The sequence below is a fragment of the Suricata suricatta genome, chromosome 14, assembly GCF_006229205.1.
Source record: "Suricata suricatta isolate VVHF042 chromosome 14, meerkat_22Aug2017_6uvM2_HiC, whole genome shotgun sequence".
Lineage (NCBI taxonomy): Eukaryota > Metazoa > Chordata > Mammalia > Carnivora > Herpestidae > Suricata > Suricata suricatta.
The window spans coordinates 55,767,824-55,788,223 of record NC_043713.1 but is presented as its reverse complement, the minus strand read 5'-3'; the positions used below and the strand labels follow the sequence as shown (position 1 = coordinate 55,788,223).

At 40.7% G+C, this 20,400-nt stretch overlaps 1 protein-coding gene and 1 long non-coding RNA gene across 3 annotated transcripts in view; one reads left to right on the top strand and one right to left on the bottom strand.

Moving 5' to 3' along the window:
• The window catches only part of PTPRM (protein tyrosine phosphatase receptor type M), a 755,728-nt gene that overhangs the window by 517,371 nt on the left and 217,957 nt on the right, over positions 1-20,400 (bottom strand). The gene's annotated exons all lie outside the window — the stretch shown is intronic.
• LOC115277879 overlaps positions 1-20,400 on the top strand; it is a 39,495-nt gene that overhangs the window by 782 nt on the left and 18,313 nt on the right. The window lies entirely within an intron of this gene.

The following is a 20,400-nucleotide window of genomic DNA, read 5'->3' as shown; positions in this document are numbered from 1 at the left end:
GAGGTGAAGTGCATGGTCTGAGGGGTTTAGGGCAGCGGTGACCAGCAGGGACAGAAGGATCAGGTCTCACACAGCAGAGAAAGCAGAACTAGGCTCCAGTCTAGACTACCTACCTATCAGTGGGTACTAGCCAACCAGAAAGCCTTTTAAATTAGAGTCATTTTGACCCAATTACTCAACTTCCAAGGCTGCATTTTCTCCTCTTTTCTTACCCTCCTTCCAGCCACTCCGGGAAATTTTCTCCTCTTCCCTCGTGTCCTTGCAGTTACTCTGCCATCCCTCCCAATACTGGGCTGTAAAGGGCCTCCATTGTTCCCTTAGAACAAAAGTTCCCAAGATTTCTCAGTCTGTTGGTGCTCTTACTAGTTCAGCAATTTTTCCCCCCATGGTATCCTTTGGCCAAAAGAACCACCTTGTTTACATGGTGTCTAGCTGATCTTATTGTGTTTCTCTTGACAATGTAAGCATCCCATGATACTCCTGGAGTTTGTTGCAATGTTCCACAGTGCCTTGGCACACAGTTTGGGAACCAGGGCCTTAGCAGTTAGTTCCTCTTGTCTTCAGGATTAACTACAACTAAATTAGAAATGCCATTTAGTTCAGTATCTGCCTCCTTGCCAATTTCTTCTTTTGAGAGCTGGGCAGAGACCCTGCTCCCAGCAGTACTGCTAACCACTGCATGTGAAATGGCACCAAGCCTTTTATCAACTGAAGCAAGAGAAGATCAGTATCTCTGTATCTTTAAAACAGACAGACAGACAGACACGTTTGAGCATCTGGCAAAACTCCATGAAGAAAAACTCAGGTCTGGAAAGCACAGCAGCGATTGGTTTCACCCAGGAGTCCCAGCAAGCAACCAGCGCCTGCCTGAGTAGCACAGCCCTCCCCGAAAGCTCATGGGCAGGTGTCCACTGACCTGAAAGCAGGTGCCGAGCACGGCCTAAGCCAGTTTGGGCAAAGCATGCTGGTACAATGAGGTCTTTCTCCTCTCACCACATCCCACGACGGAGATCTACATCTGAGCCTTGCCTTGTGTTATTATAAATGGCAAGGCAAGCCTGTTAACCTTAGTTAAGGAAAATATAACATACAACTGAATTTAAAAATGTGCCTTGCTAACAGGACTAGTCTTACTAGTTACTGAAAGGAAAGGGGAAATAAAGAAATGAGGGGGGAAAAAACCCTGAAAATTATGCAGAAACACAAATAAACAATAAAGTCAACTTTTAAAAAAATATTAAAGAAGCTTCTCTCTGAAAGAAAGAGAATGCTATTGGGCAAGAGTCGGAATAATCACCACCAAAAAATTGCAACGGCTTCCAACTGCTGTTGGACTGGTTAGTAAGGACCATCAGACCACCATGGTTGTTCATGTTTCCACCATGACAGGTGAGCAGTGGTCCAGACTGGCATGGCCTTACACAACAATGGGAAATCATACTGCCTCTGGAGAGCTTATTCTGTAAACTGACATTGCACATAAGTGTTGCATAGGAAAGTGGGGCCGACCCACAGCAGGGTCTAGGTTATGCTCACAGGAGAATAGCTATGGCCTGACCTCAGGGAAGCAGAATGGGGAACCACTGTGACACCTACATGAAGACAGAGATTTGTCTGAGAGGTGATACTCAAGTGGCCAGGAGTGTGGATGGAAGCTGTCACAGAGGGAGGGCTTGGGGCCATTTACTGGGGAGATTCTTGCGCAGACCAGTATGTGAAGCCAGTCCAGAATGATCAGCCAGCAGACCTGACAGGGCCCCTTTAGTCCGAGTTTGAATTTACAAAAGCCTGCTGGGGGCCACCCCTATGGACGTCTTGTCAACTCAGGCTGCTTTAACAAAAATACCATAGACTGGGTGACTTAAACAACAAGCATTTATTTCTTATAGTTCTGAAGGCTGGGAAGTCCATGATCAAGGTGCTGGCCAATTTTAGTTCCTGGTGAGGCCTTCTTCCTGGTTTGCAGAGGGACACTTTCCTGCTATGTTCTCACATGGCACTGGGGGGTGGGGGGTGAGATTTCTGCTCCCTTCATCTCCTTATAAGTGCGCCACTCCCACCATGGGGGCTCCGCCTTCATGACATCATCTAAACCTAATTACCTCCCAAAGTCCCATCTCCAAATACCATTTTAAATTTTATGAGTTTGGGGGTAGGCGGGACATAGACGTTCAGTCCATAGCAGCACCTTTCTGTCCATGGAACTGAACATATGTGAAACACAGTCATTCCCCTTCTTCTGCTCCTACATGAGATTCTTGTTTTCTTAGTATGTATTTGTGAAGTTTCTGTACTGCCTTCAAGTGGGTAAACGCTACCATGTAAGCTTCCTCCATTCTATGTCTTTGCAGAGAAGGGAGGCAAGTGTGGTTCTGTGTAGGGGAGTTTTGGATGCTCCCACCAAAATATCAAAGCCTGAGTAAGGTATCAAAAATATAATGGATACTACAAATGTGAGGGACATCAGGACAGTGGTCCTCCACCAGGGGCCGTTTCATCACCCAGCAGACATTTGACAAAGTCCACAGAAGTTTTTGATGACCTTGGGGGTTTACACATCTGCGTGCATCTAGTGGGCAGAAGCCAGAGATGCAGTTAGACAATCTATGTTGCACAGGACGGCCTGGAGATGCACACACACAACTACCTCTGTGAAGTCAAGTCTGGACAACAGCACAGAACTGCTGCAGGAAAGAGTATGAGAGATGGTGTGGAAACAACCAAGGATACGAGTTCTGGAAATGTCTATGTGCTGAGGGCAGGTGAGGGGAAAGGAGCCTAAAGAGACTTAGAGGGATGCCAAGACACAAGCACAAGCATCCAATGTCAGGGACGCCCCAGGAGGCCAAGCATTTCAGCAGGCAGGGCCTAAAAATTACAAGATTGAGTTGAATTTGATCATTTTATTTGCTTATAACCTTCTTCAGTGCAAAAGGGACTTGAGGCCATTACAATGGACAGTTTGGGGTCCACAGTGGCCTTGAGAGACTTAGAGGTAAGGGTAGTTATAAAACGTATCCCATGAAGACTTTGTTCACCTTGCTTTCTTAAATTTTTTTGCTATTTTTATTTATTTTAGAGAGAGAGTCAGCATGAGCAGGGGAGAGTCAGAGAGAGAGGGAGACACAGAATCTGAAGACAGGCTCCAGGCTCGGAGCTAGCTGTCAGCACAGGGACCGATGCAGGGCTCGAACCCATAACCGTGAGATCATGACCTGAGCCGAAGTCTGATGCTCAACCAACTGAGCCACTCAGGTGCCCCCTGTTCATCTTTTTAAAAAAAATGACAATAAAGAAAAAGCTGGAGGTAATGATTCTATCTTTCCCACAGACCCATTCAAATCAACAGCTTCAACTACCTAACCCTCACCTAGAAATACTTACTTGTGTATGTCTTTATGTCATAGGCAACATTCTCTGGCTTACCTATTTACTGGCAAAACTATAGATATAATTCTGTAAGCACATAGTACATTAAGTAGCATTCAGAACAGAAACTGTTAAGTCAAACACAATTAATGAATTCTATTACTAATGTTGCTTTTTTTGGTCACTAGAAATCAAAACGTTAAGGTTTTTTTATGTTTATTATTTATTTTTGAGAGAGAGAGAGAGAGAGAGCACAGGTGGGGGAAGGGAAGAGAGAGAGGGAGACACAGAATCTGAAGCAGGCTCTAGGCTCCGAGCTATTAGCACAGAGCCCAATATGGGAATCAAACCCATGAACCATAAGATCATGACCTGAGCCACAGTCGGATGCTTAACTGATTGAACCACCCAGGGGCCCCTAGAAATCAAAATGTTATAGCTGGAGATTATTATGATCCAATCCCATCTCAATGAAAGAAGAGAATACTTCCACATTATAGCCCAGGACAGGTATTCTGAAGCACACTATTTTTTTTTTTTTTTTTAGTTTGCTTCAATAGCTCTAGATATATATGCCTACAATGAAGATGAATGGGAAGACAAACAGAATACTAAAATTCATAGAGAAAATATAGTTTAAAAGTGCAAATCCTATGGACAGGGTGGTATCATTAAATATAAGTGAAACAAATTACTTGATGATGGAAGGAAATACAAGTGGAATCACATCTCAAGCAGAAACATTTATGAAATGCTAATACTCTATCTTATCTCTATCCATCTGTCCCATAAATAAGGAAAGGACTTCTTTACACAGCCACCTCACATAGGCTCCTTTAACACATTAACCCACAGAACAATAAGAAGGCTTTCTTTGTACATTAAACAGCATTTTTCCTAAATTCTAGGTGACACAGTATGAAAAAGAAAAGCCCAACTTGTAGGGCTGTTCATGTATTTCACAGGGGTTACTGAACTCCAAAGAATCTAGACTGCAGGTAGTTTGTCCATAGCTGAGTTATTATCAAATTGTCCTGCTGGGGCGACAAAGTCAGACCATGGTCCCAGGGGAGGAGGGGATCCCTACTGGATGGATTTTCTGTCCATCACATAGACTGAGGTCAGTCCTAGCAGGAAACGTGGAGATAGAAGCCCTCTTTTCTAGAGTCAACAGTCCCCTCAATTGGGACGGGGAGGAGGTAGCCTGACTCCTGGAGAGCTCCTGGTAGTGGGAGGGAAGATGGCCACTGTCACCAGAGACAGGCTAGAGCCAGAAGGAGCTCTCAGGAGTAGGTTTTGACCTGCTGCAAGACTCCCAAGCTGCACATTCCTCCACCGAAGCAGAACTTCTGGCAAAGTCACGCTGTAAATGGCAGCCTAGTCTCCATGCCACCGAGAAACAACAGGAAGGGCAGACCCATACCTGAAACAAGAGGAGCCAAAGGGAAAGCATTTACCCTTCCCCCGCTGGCCACAGGGAACTTGCAGCAAGAATTGTAGTTGGAAGAGGCAATGCACAGAGGATCAGCATCCTTGCAGGATGAGAAGGCTGGTGTCTTTGAAGGGAATGTTTCTGCTCTGTGGGGCTTCCCAGGAAGAGTTCTGGGGGGATGTCTTGCAGGGGCCAGTTTCTAGCAGGAGACCTGGGGGCTCTGTCATCAGAATTTCCTCTACACTCAAGATCAGTATCTGTTGCAGACAGATTCTAAGTATTCTTCCCCCAGGAAGCACACAAAAATAAAAGCAAAGCATGTCTGACTGTACAATGAGTAGCTTTGGGGGTAACCGTCTGAATTCTAAGGTCACATTCTAACATAACTACTTTGGGTTTGCCTGGTGACACCAACTGACAGGAGTGAACTGTAGTAGCTAGAATCCAGATACAGCATTTCACTTTTCCCTGGAGCGGGTCCTGCACACTCAGGGCTCAGGAAACACAGCAGGGAGCTCATCTGGGTGGACATGGCTAATGTAGGGGGAAAGGGTAGTGGACATGCCAAAGAAGAGCCACCATTTCTTCTCCAGGAAGATCCTGTACTTCTTCACGCTAGTTTAAGGTGCAACAGCAAGTATAAATCAGCAATGCATTTCACCAACAGAGTTGGGGACTCATCCGGTATTAATTTTTCACAAATTAGTATCTGACCATGAACCACCACACTTCATAAAACTCTTCTGTGGCTCCTGGCTGCCTTTTGTGGAGCAGCAGGCTTCCCTCTCCCCTCTCCTTTTTTTTTTTTAAGTTTATTTATTTATTTTGTGAAACAGAGAGAGAAGAGAGAGAGAACGAGTTGGGGAGGGGCACAAGCAGGGGGAGAAGAGAGAGAATCCCATGTAGGTTCTGCACTGTCCGCACAGAGCCCGACACAGGGCTTAAACTCACAACCTGTGAGATCATGAGCTGAGCTGAAGTCAGAACACTTAACTGACCATGCCACCCTGGTCACCCACTTCTCCCCTTTTCAATGTCACCCACTACAAGCGCTAAACCCCTTGAAATCCCTAAAGCTTATTATTTCTGCTATGCCTCACTGATTGCCTAGAGTACTTTGATATGCTTTCCTCAGATCACTGCCCAGGCCTCCTCTCTCCGGAGAAATTGTCTCAACCCTAACTTTAAAAAGAAATAAGCCCTTTGCTCCTTCCCGGGTTCCTAATAAGACCAGCTGTGCCTCCACCATGGGTTCCAGGCGTCACTCTCCTAGAATATGAATCCCCCAGGGCAGGGGTAGCTCACTCTCTGCCACAAGTCAGGACTGTCCTCACGGGCATTCCCGCACTCAACACCATCCCTAATGCTAAGGATGACAGTTCACGTTAAGGGCATTCATAGGCACAGGAACAGAGTACTGAGGTGCAGAAACCTCCACCAGAGAGGCAGGTAACTGCCCCCAAGATATCACACCTACAAAGTACAAGCAAGGACTCAGAGGTGCTTCGGGCCTCTTCATTTTTTTATTCACTCCCAGAATCCGATGTGCCAAGTTCTATGGTAGATACAAAGATTAATAAAACCCCAGAGTTCAGAGGGTGAAAACAAGACACATTACATTTCAGTTAAGTGTTACAGGTGTGGAGATATCAGTCTGCACCTGGGAAGATGAGGCACAAAAAAGAAGGGGATGAACTTGACCTTAGGAAGGAGTCAAAACTGCTCTCCAAAGGCGGAATGAAGAAAGTGAACGCAGTATGATAAACTTTGAAGCTCTCATTGAGAAGCAGTATCTGAACTATTTTTCACCGAGTCTCTTAAAAAAATTAAAAAGTTATTTAGGAGAAATAGTGCTGTTGTACCAAAGCATACGCCCCCAGAAATTAAGTTACATCTTTCCCTGAAAACACTGGATTAAAACTTTCTCCAAAGAGAGTGTTGACCAGATACAAGTAATTTCATCCTGTGGGACTGGGGGAATAACTTGTAAAATCCCTAGGCTAATTTGACCTGCCGGTGTGAGGTTAGGAACAGACACCATTTTCCACCTGTACCATCTGCTTGGCAGACCATTCCTTTCCAGCTTGAAGCCCTTTTCATCCTTAAGTGCTCAGATAGAGAGGTCAGGAGCCTCAGTCCCCACCAGCTTCCCCGCAGCTCATTCCAAGTGAAGACCAGCAGGGAGATTCACACCGCTCATAGAAGTGCGTGACGGGCTGCCCTGGACCTGTGCCCGAATTCCATGACTTCTGAGAATCACATGGTGCAAAGACAAGTCCAAGTTTACAGTGTGACCCCAATTATCTTACCCGAGATGGTTCTATCCATCATACTGTTACAGAACAACACAGCAGCCAAAGTGCATCCCTATAGAGGTATGCGTTATTTCACAGAGTACATATGAAAAATAGCAGAGAAATCATTTTGTAAATTGAATCATTTAAAACCCTTCACAAAGCTAGGGCTCCTTTGGTTATAATAAAAGCCGTATCTTACATTTTAGCCATTGTGCAAGTTTAGGTGCATACAGTGGTCAAACTGTCAATTACTACAAAAGAGCAGTAGTAATACAAAAGTACAAATGGTCTCTAACGCTGTTATATATCCACCCCCAGGCAAAAATTACAGTTGCACTGAAATTTATAAAACTTAAAATAAATTATATATGAAAGTGATATGTTATGATATGTACCTCAACTTATTTCACTCAATATATAAATATTTTAGGAGTTACCACTGCACGTGTCTATAATGTTAAATTTACCTTGGATTATCATTAGGATCTATTGGCCTGGTCGTAGTCCATCAATAAACAATTATGACCCAGGCTAACAGACTAACTAGAATAAAATAAAAGACCTCTCATTTCAAAGAGATGCATTTCAAATAAAATTTCAATCATTATGCTGAAATGTTATATATCAGTCCTTTATATATTTATTCTGTTTGGATCAATTGTGTGCTATAGATCATTGTAATGACTATACAATGTATAGTAATGGAATGTAAGAATTTGGTTTTAAAACGTAGATCTTTAATATCATGAGAAATTATTTTAAAGCATTAATTTAATTTTTATGTTTATTTTATTTTTCTTGATGTATATACATACATATTACTTATGTTCTTATTCTTTTTTTTAAATATTTTATTGTCAAATTGATTTCCATACAACATCCAGTGCTCTTCCCCACAAGTGTCCTCCTAGATACAGATACAGTAGAGTGAGCCATAAATGTGTTACTGAAGCAAACACACATAATTTAAAATAAATTCAAATTGATTTCCATACAACATCCAGTGCTCTTCCCCACAAGTGTCCTCCTAGATACAGATACAGTAGAGTGAGCCATAAATGTGTTACTGAAGCAAACACACATAATTTAAAATAAATTCAGTGGGGAAAGTGGAATAAAATATGATGCAAACAAGCAAGAGGAATGACGTAAAATTTTCCAATGTTAAAACAGAACTTCATGATTAAAATGAAAATAATGGATTTTAAATTACCATGGGACTTAGATTCCAGGTGATATATTTAAAAGAATAATTATAACATTTTATTTCTGAATGTCAATTTTGCAATTTATTGGAATTACATCCTTTACACATATCACAACTTATGATGAAAAACTTTATACATCAACTTATAAGGGCACAAGAGGAGTACATTATTGTTGAAAAACAATTCTTCTAGTTTGAAGACAATGAGACTGAGGGATCTTCATGTCAACACTTTATGTTAACACTGAGACTCCAGCTTCTAAGGATTACCACTCCAGGGAAATACCGCTTAGTTACCAGGACACAACCTTCTCTCTTACTACAGTGGCATTTTCCAAAGGCAATGCTATTCCAATGGAAGACTCTTTGGAAAAAGGGTTCCAGGTTCAAAATCTGAAAAACACTGCAAACAGAACTCTGCTTGCCACAGAGATGAAGTAATGGGGTCCAAATTAACCATCTCATGTGAAACAATTAAATCACATGCAAAATATACAAAACAACAGCTGGTAAGATACAAATTCTAGGAAATGAAGGACAACGATGCCTGAAAAATGGGAAGCAAATGAGATGTGGCCTAAAATTAGCCCAACTGATTCCTTGAGAGAAGGAAGGTTGCAGGTAGCAGGAATTCAGGCACAGCCTAGCAGATTCCCTGGGCTAAAGGGACTAAGTAGAGAGAGTTTGGAGAGGTCAAGGTGGCTAGAGTCCGTAAGACAAGTATCAGAGAAAAGAGAGCTGCACAGAAAGAGTAAGCTCTGGGCATCCACATTCTCCTCAAGTATATCAGTTGAGCAATTGTCAACACAAACACATAAGGAAACAACCCAAGTCTGGAAAAAGAATTATTCGAAAGGATTAGAGCTGACAATGTCCATATTGGTCCGGGAATAGCACATGTTCCCATTGGCCATTCAGAAAAAGAAGTTAATTCACAGAGTATTGGGCAGATTCAGGAGGTTCTTGGCTTAGTAATGGAGAATAATTAACCCTAGACAGCACGCTGCCTCAGTTCTGCCTAACAAATCTTAAAAGCAAGATTTTAAAAAATCAAATTGTTGGGGTGCCTGGATGGCTCAGTCAGTTAAGCCTCCAACTTCAGCTCAGGTCATGATCTCATGGTTCGTGAGTTCAAGCCCCACGTCGGGCTCTGTGCTGACAGCCCAGGGCCTGGAGCCTGCTCCAGATTCTGTGTCTCCCTCTCTCTCTGTCCCTTCCCCATTCGTGGTCTGTCTCTCTCTTTCTCAAAAAAATAAACATTACAAAAATTATCTAAAAAATCAAATTGTTTCTAAATAACACATCCCATAACAAAGCAGACCAATATTTATAGGCATATAAATATATCTGGTACCTAACAATATAAAGTTCACAATGTCTGGAATTGAATCAAAAGTTATCAAGCACCCAAAGAACAGGAAAATAGGATACATCATGAGGTTATAAATCAATCACCAGATATGAACTCAAAACGTAGATTTTGAAACTAGTAGACAAGGACATTAAAATATTCATTATAACTATATTCTATGTGTTTAAAAAGTTAAGTAGAGACATGAAGGAATTTAAAAAGTAGAAATTCTAGAGATGAAACCCACAATGTATGAGATGAAAACTACATTGGGTTGGAATAACTAGGAATTAGACATTTCAGAATAAAAGATGAGGGAACTTGAAAACATAGCAATAGAACATAAAAGGTATAATAAATATATAATTGGTGCTCCCAAGGAAAAAGAGAAAGAAGGACAAAGAGAAAATATCTTCCAGGAATAAAGTTTCCAAGTCTGATGAAAACAATAAACTTGCAGATCCAGGAAGCTCATGAACCTGAAGCACAAGAAATCTGAAAAATATAATTATAAGCTGTGCCAAGGTACATCATAAACAAGTTGCATCAAAATAGTGGTAAACAGAAAAATCTTAAAAGCAGCCAGAAGGGATAAAAAGATACAATACTTATAGCAGAGAACCAAAGGTCAAGATGAAAACTGATGTCCCATCACACATAGTACAAGAGGGGGGAGAAAAGTGGAGAGCATCTTTAAAACAATGAGAGTAAAACTGTCAAACTAGAATTCTATATCCAGCAAAAATATTTTTCAAAAACAATGAAAGCAAAATAAGATATTTTCTGACATATGAAAGCTGATATAACTCATTACCCGTGAATACACACTGTAAAATAAGTGAATATAGTACTTTAGACAGAAAAAAAATGATACCAGATGGGAACATGATTCTACACACAGGAATGAAGAACACCAGAAATGATAACTACATGAATAAATATATAAGATTTTTTTCCTATCATTTTAAATCTCTTCAAAATAAAAGATTCCATAAAGTAAGAAATTGTATAAAGCTAAAGGTGAAACAAGGTATTGTGGTGTTTATAAAAGATGTAAAAGACAATATATGATGATGACAGTATAAAGACTGAGTGTAGAGAAATGGAAATTCACTATTGAAGGTTCTTACACTGTGATACAAAATCACTTGAAGGCAGCCTATGATGTTAAATTCATATACTATATGAGTACTATTTTATTTATTTTTTTATTAATAGTTTATTGTCAAATTGGTTTCCATATAACACCCAGTGCTCTTCACCACAAGTGCCCTCCTCCACTACCACCACCTCCCCCTTCCCCCCTTCCCTCCCCCCTTCAGCCCTAGATTCGTTTTCAGTATTCAGTAGTCTCTCATGATTTTCATCCCTCTCTCTCCTCAACTCTCTTTCCCCTTTCCCCTCCCTATGGTCCTCTGTTAGGTTTCTCCCGTTAGACCTATGAGTGCAAACATACAGTATCCGTCCTTCTCCGCCTGACTTAATTCGCTTAGCATGACACCCTTGAGGTCCATCCACTTTGCTACAATGACCATATTTCATTCTTTCTCATTGCCATGTAATACTCCATTGTATATATATATACCACATCTTCTTGATCCATTCATCAGGTGATGGACATTTAGGCTCTTTCCATGATTTGGCTAGTGTAGAAAATGCCACTATAAACACTGGGGTACATGTGCTCCTGTACAGCCGCTCTGGAAAACAGTGTGGAGGTTCCTCAAAAAACTATCAGTAGAACTCCCCTATATGAGTACTATTATAGTTATAATAAGAAGTTTGAAAGACAATAAAATAAAATTGTGAAAAATAATATAAAAGAAGACAGAACAAGAGAGGAAAGTCAACAAAAAACAGGATAAACATAAAACAAATAATAGGATCACAAATTTAAGCCTAGCCATATCAATAATGACATTACATGTAAATGGCCTAAATGTGCCAATTAAAAGACTATACTATATGGTGTCAACTATACGGTGGCTACAAGAAATGCACTTCAAATACAAAGATACAGGTAGGTTAAAAATAAAATGGTGGGAAAATGTGCACCTATGGAATGGCTACAAAATAGATTCAAAATATGAAATATTATCAGGGATAAAGAAAGTCACTTCACAATTATAAAATGACGAACTCATCAAGAGAATATAAAAATCATAAACATTTGTGTACACCATAGTAGAGCTTCCACATATATAAAGAAAAAATTGACAGAACTACAAGGAGAAATAAACAAATCCAGTTATAATCAGCGATTTCAATACCTCTTGCTCAGTAATTAATAGAACAAGTAGACAGAAAACCAGTAATGATAATATTTGAAAACCATTATTAACCAACTTGACCTAATTGACATTTACAAGACATTACATCCAAACAGCAAAACACACATTCTTTCCAAATGCATTTTCCAAGGCACATTCTGGACTAGAAATTAACTTCAATAAATGCAAAAAGAATTCAAATAATACTGACCATTTTTTCTGACCACAGTGGAGTTAAATTTTTAATTAATAACATAAAATATATAGAAAATCGCCAAATATTTGTATGTTTCTATCACACTAACACACCTCAAAATAACCCGTGGAAGAAATCAAAAGGGAAACTCTAAAATATTTTGAACTGAATGAAAATTTAGTATAGATATACAGATAGATATCAAATTTTTCAGGGTACCACTAAATTACCAGTACTCAGAGAGAAAAACATTGTAAATGTTAACTTTGTATTAACCTTGATAAATCCTAGAGTAAAGAAACTGTCAAAATTATTTTGTCACAGAATCCTTTTGTTTTGATAAAGCTATTAAATCTTGCAGAACACAATTTGAGACCTAAAAGTACATATCACTCACTTGGCACTCTATGCTATACTAGCCAGCATTACTGAATTTTTATTCAGACATGTCTTATCTCCCATGTTAAGTTAGGATCTTTTTAAAGGGACAGGACATGACATACATTGATATCCTTCTAACAGAGTAGCACAATACACAATGCAAATGCTCCCTCACATTTACAGATTTTCACTGGTTTTGTTCTAAAACTTCATTTGCTTCTCTTTATTGACTTTCAAATGTTAAGTCCATTTCCATACTTAAAACTATAATCTCTTCCAAATCTACTGTTTTACTCTGACCTTTTCCTCCAGTTCCAACTACACACTGGACAGTGCTATGAGGATAAGATAGAAACATGCCCCAAAACAAATTTGTAGCTTCTCCCTATTATCCATTTTTCCATCTTCATGGAAAAAAAGTTTAAGTTAGTGGAGATGATTTTAATGACTGAGACAAGAAAGGTAGAAGTGGATAGGAAGGAGGGAGGGAGGGTAGAGAGAGAAGTAGACAAATTTGAGGGATATTTAGGAGAAAGAAAGTATTGTAACTTCAAACTGCCTGAAGGAGGGAATAAAAAGAAGGTGATACCACTGCCTAATTTCTGGATTGAACAACAGTATGGACAGTGGTACAATGTATGGAGGGGAAAAGTTTCTTTGTACTTAACAAACTGATTTCATTTGCTAATTATTAGTTTCATTCCTCTTTAGTGAAACAGATGATGCAGGTTTTCCAAAATCTATCTCTCAGGTCAATTATCCTTTTGTCCATTCAGTTGACTGCATTAAACTGCCTTCCCTCGTCACCTGTTGTTCAAGGCCCATCTCAGAATCCCACGAAGAGCATTTTTTATTCCCCTCACTCTGATATAATTTGTTTTTTGAACTCTCATAAAACCATAATTTTAACGTGGCATTTATTTTACCGGGGGTTTTCAAGGAGGTAAAACCCAGCTGGCACAGAGCACACACATGTTCTGAAAAAGTTTGCCCTAGAAGGCTACTGATACCCTGGAGAAAAGGGAATCCCCACAGCAGCCACCGAATACCCCTCTTAGTACCCATCACCCACAGTCTTTCCATTGAAAACATATATAACCTCATGAATTGGGTAACATCAAATTTCAAGTATAGATAGAGGTATACATACAATCACAGATTGTTAAACATTTGGAGAAAATGAACATTAAGAAAGAGAGGCTGTAAATACAACAAACAATAGAAGTAACACACTAGCAAACAGATATTAGAACAAGCAGGGGACTGTATAGAAATAGACTACCATGTTAATAAAAAAGAAGGTGATCTTGAAAATGTTAAAAAAATGATTTTTGAAATGAAAAACACCATAATTGGTCTAAACAGAAAAAAAAGGATGCAGCTGAAAAATAAATTAGTCATCTGGAAGACAGAACCAAAGAAATTATTTTGCAAGGCATTTCCCTCCCTCCCTCCCACCAAATGAAAGAGAGAGATTTAAAATTTTAAGGAAAAGTTAAGCAAGAAGTTTTAACATATGTCCAGTATGAATTTTGAAAGAAAACAGAGAAAGTAACAGAAAAGACCAAAGAAATAATAGAAGAAAACTGTGCAGAGTTGAAGGTACATGTCCTTAATCAAGAGGGCTCATGAAATTCCAAGCAAGATTAAGGGAACAATGGCTCATATCTGGATAAGAACCTCCCTAGAGCCAGGTCCTCTGTCTTAAACACCTGAATATTTGATGTGTGGCTACCAAAAATGTTGCATTTAAACTATAGCATGGAAAGGGAGCCCAGAAATGAATGACTGATTCTATCTTTGAGAAATGGTCTTACTACCTACTGAATCCAAGCTTTTTACCTTTGTCAATCTCAGTAAAGTTTCTGCTGTAAAATTCCACTTTGAGGTCATCACACACTAATGCATATCTACTGTATCTTAATTCACATCCCTCATTTTCTCTCTCTTCTTCTCCCTCTGTTGCCCCATCCCCACTAGTCCTTACTGTCTCTTACTTTCAGTCTCAAACAAAACTATGAGAATGTAGTCTTGGCATATATATACATTAACAGGAAATTCTGTAAAAGGCCCTCTTGAAGGAAAACCTTACCAAAATGAACATAATCTGCAGTCACATAGAAGTCACAGGGGTGAATTCATTAGCACAACATCTCATAGGAGAGGTGGCTAAAGCAGTGTTAGCTGCACCCTACAGAAATAGGGCTAACAAGTGACAACAGAGCAATGCCCTTCTCTCTTCTCTAGTATCATCTCAGACCCACAAGTTTTACTACACATACCAGCCTCCTGCGACTCCTTATCATTTCACACCCCATTTACACATCATGTAGTGGTACTTAGGGCTCACTCTCCAAAGGGCTAGACCACAGACACCCAATTCCTCCTTCATAAGCAGATGTACTTTGAACAAGTATCAGTGTAAAAGAAAAAAGAAATCTTTTCCAAGGCTTGGTTTTCAACATTCGGGGTAAAGTTAGCAGCTGGAACTTTTAAATTCTGGACTGCTCTGTGATACTACTTTGTAGAGTTTTATTTTCATATAGTGCTGTGACAGTCCATCATATTCTGTCCCCTAAGGAAAGAGTACACCTTTTTATAATAGTTGCAGGAGATTCCTGGGGCAGATCATGCCCTACTTGCACTAAACCCATGGAGCTTAAGATTTAAGAGTCTTACTTCCCACTGTGAAAGAGCATTCTTCCCCTTGAGTCCCACATACGCTAACGGGGCCAGGTCTAGGTACCTGGGCTTACAAGAAAAGTGGCTTATAAGAAATGCTCCTACTTATGGAAGGAGAGAGATAAAAGAAAGGGAAATAACAACACAAAATGGACCCAACAGAACCAATAGTCTTATTGACATGATAAAAAAAAAATGTTAAAAGTCACTTGATAAAATAAGGGGAAAAGCAAGCCTTAAAGTGAGTGACGGCCAGGGGAGCTGGGGACTGGAGGAATAAGGGACAGTCACTCAAGAATATCTTGTTTATCTAATAATGTCATCACAGAGATAGATTTACTAATGAAAATACATTAAACTGAAATGGGATTTAATTTGGTGTTTCTTGATTAGGAATCAGTGGGCAAGGGCCTTGATGGACATGAATTATCGTATAAGTTACAAAACGAGGGTTCACATCTGGCCCAAAGACACAAGCCGGATATAAATTTTATGAAAAGTAATCCCTGATAAGATGCTACCGGGGATCTCTCATAAACAGAGGCTAGTACACATGTGCAAAATCACCCTGTTTATATAAACTCTTTCAAGTGTTCAGGATACAGATCAAACCTGACCCACTGTACCTCCCACATGAAGCTCCCTGTTGCCTCCCTGGCTGGTATAACATCATCGCAGAGAAGCCAGACCCTGTGCCCGTCCCTCTGGTGCCCTGCTCACACACTGCAGTCCAGCTCACATGTGGCAGCTCCAAAGTGGTTGTAACCATCATGCAGACACCATGATTTTTAAGTCTCCCCAGCATCCTGGGCAAAGCCAATGCAAGGCTCCTCACTGGGGACATGCAATCAGGCCAAATCCCTTCTGTCGGACAGGATGTCAGGGAACTTTCACCATGCTCAGAAAGAGAGTGGCTCTGATGGAAGAGAGTTCGGGGCTTGCTAGTACAGGCTGTGGCCCCTGTATCAACCCCCTGCTGGTTCTATCCTGCTTCTGCAGAAACCTCATCATTCCAGGAAACTTCATCATCCTTTGCATACTTTCCACCCCAACCCCCAAGATTGTTTTACAAGGCACACTTGTTGCCTATGCTACAACATGACTCATGGCAATTAGCCCAATATCGAGTAAAGAAAAAAATTACCGCACAAAAGGGAGATTAGAACAAGCATTCAGTTGTTCAGAAAAACTATAAACTATGTTGATTTTATTAATTTAAAATAATGTTAAATTAAGATCTTCATTCAAAATAGTACACAATACAAAAGAGATGTTTGGAAATGTTTTGGTAAAAATCTATACATTTCAAGTAGGAAAAAACTGCTACAGAAAATAAATGCTCTACTTGGAGCATATTTCATATAAGATAGGCTGGAAGGGTACCATGTATTTTGTTAACAGACATTAGCAATTTTGCTAAAATCAGTCCACAAATTTAATGCCCTCCATCAAACTCCAGAGACAGTACCTTCCAAATTTCCAAATGTCTGTTCAAATCACAATCTCTCCCTCCTTCCACAGTTTCTCTCTCTCTCTTACATGTGCACACTCCTCCCCCCCAACCCCCACACCCACAGTAGGTATCTTTCAGGCTAATAAGACACTTAGCTCACATTATTTTCATTGAACCACTAATGATTCATGAGTCAAGTACAAATGCAAATAGTTCACTGCTTACAAAAAGGCTTTGCTCGGGGCGCCTGGGTGGCTCAGTCAGTTAAGTGGACGACTTTGGTTTAGGTCATGAGTTCGTGAGTTGAGCCCCACATCAGACTCTGTGCTGACAGCTCAGAGTCTGGAGCCTGCTTCGGATTCTGTGTCTCCCTCTCTCTCTGCCCTCCCCTGCTCACGTTATGTCTCTCTAAATTAGATAAGCATTACAAAAATTAAACAAAAGCAAAAAGGCTTTGCTCAAGAAATTCTTTGGTAAGCAGGCAACCTAAAAATTGTAATACATGTTCTTATGGGAGCTATGTACTTCAAGTGATTGGCATGGCCAGGCTGGTCATAAAGAGCGGACAGAGCACATTCTGTGTCCCATGGTTGGTGCTGTACCCTGAACCAAACTACTGGCTTACAATGGCACCAGGGGAAGTGTATTTTGGCTTGTGTTGTGGGAAGCTATCCATACCTCCGCCCAAACTTGTCAATGGGCAATTCTCAAGGCCCAGAGGAAGGGACTAATGTCTAGGAAAGGTGGGAGAGGGAAGAAAGGAGGCAGGTAGATGGTGGGGTCTTTTGCTCCTGTAGATTTCGAAAAACAAGACATTTCTGATTCCAGCTGGTTCTTCAGTCACCTTTTTTTTATTTCCCCACCCTCCTAGACTCCACCTGCTTCCTATTATTCCAAAGTCACCATGTCCTGCAGCAGCTCAGGACCACAGGCTTGCTCTGGACAACTCACTGCCAAGAGTACCATCACAGGGCTGCCCCGAAGCAAGCATGCAACCTTGAGGCCTTTGTAAGAAGTGGACTGCTGGTCTTCTCAGGGTGCTCCTCTCTTTTGTTCTGAGCTTCATTCTTCCCTCCCTAAGGTGTCCCCTCTCACCATAAAGTCCACGGAAGAGAAAAAAATCACATGAAAGGCTCTGGTCAGACTTACTTTCACTTCAAAATTAACACGAGCTTGGGTTATCCAGAACATTTAGTCACAGCAGGGCTGGTTAGCGGGTGAGATGTATGACAGGGGTGCTGAAGAAGGAATGCAGTTGGGACCTGACAGGGAGCTGTAGACTCTAGAAGACAGGACATAGTAACAGTGGGGGAACAGGGGCCACAACAAAGACAAAGAAGCTGCAGACGCAGAGTTACCCTCTCTGTGCACCCTGCCCCAACTCTGGAAGGGTCACAATGAGGCCATAAGCAGGTGTGCACAGAGTGCGGTTAACAGCTGTCCACAGAAGGGAGTGGGAAGGGAGATAAAGGGAAACCTACCAAGCACTTCACAGGTGGCCACAGCTCTGTGGGCTGACACTAATTCTTGTGCCTCATCTTAAGTCCAGGGTCCCGAACTGTCCAACATGGGTAATGATTACTAAGAATTAATTGCACAGGAAAAAGTTAGCACCACATCAGACTTAGAGCAGAGGACTCTAATTGGTCACTATTATATTATATACTCACACTTATAATTATTATTATTTAAGTCTGGGATTCTCTGTATTGCTTCCATTTCTTCCAATCAGGAAAAATACTACAAATTAGAAGTGAACATCATCCTACTCAGTCTACTCCCTTTTAATATGCAGAACATTAGAAAGTTACATTTTGGAGGAAATTTGGGAGACAGTTATAATGTAATACTGAAAAAAGCTAATCAAATATAATTTCCTCAAAAAAGTCTTCATTTCTCATATTCAGAGCTTAATTGTATGTCCAAAAACTTTCTTCAAGACCAGCTGAAATCTTTCAATACTGCCCATGCGATTTCAACAATTCAACCTCGGTCCTTTCTCAAACAGTAAGACTGAGCACAGCAGGAACAAAGTCTAAAGGACATCACCAAATTCAGGCTCACTTTCTACCTGACTCCAGTGAAGAATTACAACTTAGCACAATTCTTTGCTGTAACCTTCATAAAGGCAGAGCTGCCTTAAAAGATGCAGGCTATGCTTTCTATACATGGTTAGCTTATCCATTTCAATGCAGTAAGACACAGATTTTGCCCAGGAACCACCGCCCAAGAGTCTCCTGAGGAGTATCATCTATTTCCCATCAGCACAGAATTGCCTCTCTGTGGTCAGGGACGGCGGTCTGCCAGCATACCCACCCTCCGCTGCCCCTCTCTGCCTTCGGCTCACAGCTTTTCAGCCACTTTATCACACATCTCTGTTTCTTCACAAGAGTAAGAGAAGTCATAAAGAGGAAAATTAAATTCCACTCTCAATTTTGTTTCTAGATCACAGAGTTGATGAAACAGAGAGAAAGAAAGAAAAACCGTCACATATGAGGTTTGGGAAATGCCTTTAATTTGTTCACAGAAGCTCCTCCCCAAACCATCATGACAGACAGACTGCAGAATGTTATTAACCTGCCTGAGACAATGGGACATGGGAAAAATTTTCTTTTCCTGGGACAGCCACAAGGATTTACTACTTTATCTTCAAACTATAAAAGAATGTTAAGAATCTGGGGGCGCTTAGGTGGCTCAGTCAGTTAAGTGTCCGACTTTAGCTAGGGTCATAATCTCACGGTTCGTGGGTTCGAGCCCCACATCATGCTCTGTGCTGACCACTAGCTCAGAGCCTGGAGCCTGTCTTCAGAGTCTGTGTCTCCTTCTCTCTCTGACCCTCCCCTGCTCACGCTCTCTCCCTCTCTCCCTCCCTCTCTCTCTCTCTCTCTCAAAAAGAAATTAAAAAAACATTAAAAATAATTTTTAAGAATGTTTAGAATCTGAGGCCAAAAATAAATAAAAGGCTATGTCTATGCCTCCAGAGTAATTATGTGAGGCAAAACCTCCACCCATGTACTAAATGGTAAAACTGCACAGACTCCACCCACAGAGTTAGCTACAAAGTATAAACATCACATAGATGCCTATTTCCTCAAACACGTAAAACCACCAAAATCAATGATCAGTCCTAGCAGATTATGCTACGTTTATTTTTCATTTCTGAACATGGGGTACACTTATTTGTACAGGAAGCTTCTTGGGTTTTAAATATGACAAAAATAAGTCGACAGTGACAAAAAAGACATGCAAGCACTTTGTAGGCACAGATAACTTTTCTTCAGATGCCTTTTTGATGTTCAAATCATAATTTAATTAGACATCCAAAACTCCTTGATGGTACAATACATAATACAGGAGGGGGGAACAGACAGATGGATATGCAGATGGGTAGCAAACAAGCATTTTTAAAACCGATAGTTATCAGGTGGTGGTAGTGTTGCTTTTAATTTAAGGTGACAACAAAAGTGTCACATGACTGCCTAATATCATGTATTACTGTTAGGTTAACTTTAGTTATAAACTTATAAAAAGTTTAATTTTTGTTTCTCTTTTAATTTTTTAATGTTTACTTTTGAGAGAGACAGAGACATAGCATGAGCAGGGAGGGGGAGGGGGAGGGAGAGAGAGAGACACACACACACACACACACACACACACACACAGAATCTGAAACAGGCTCCATGCTCTCAGCTGTGAGCACAGAGCCCAACCAACACAGGGCTTGACCCCATGAACCATGAAATCATGACCTGAGCTGAAGTT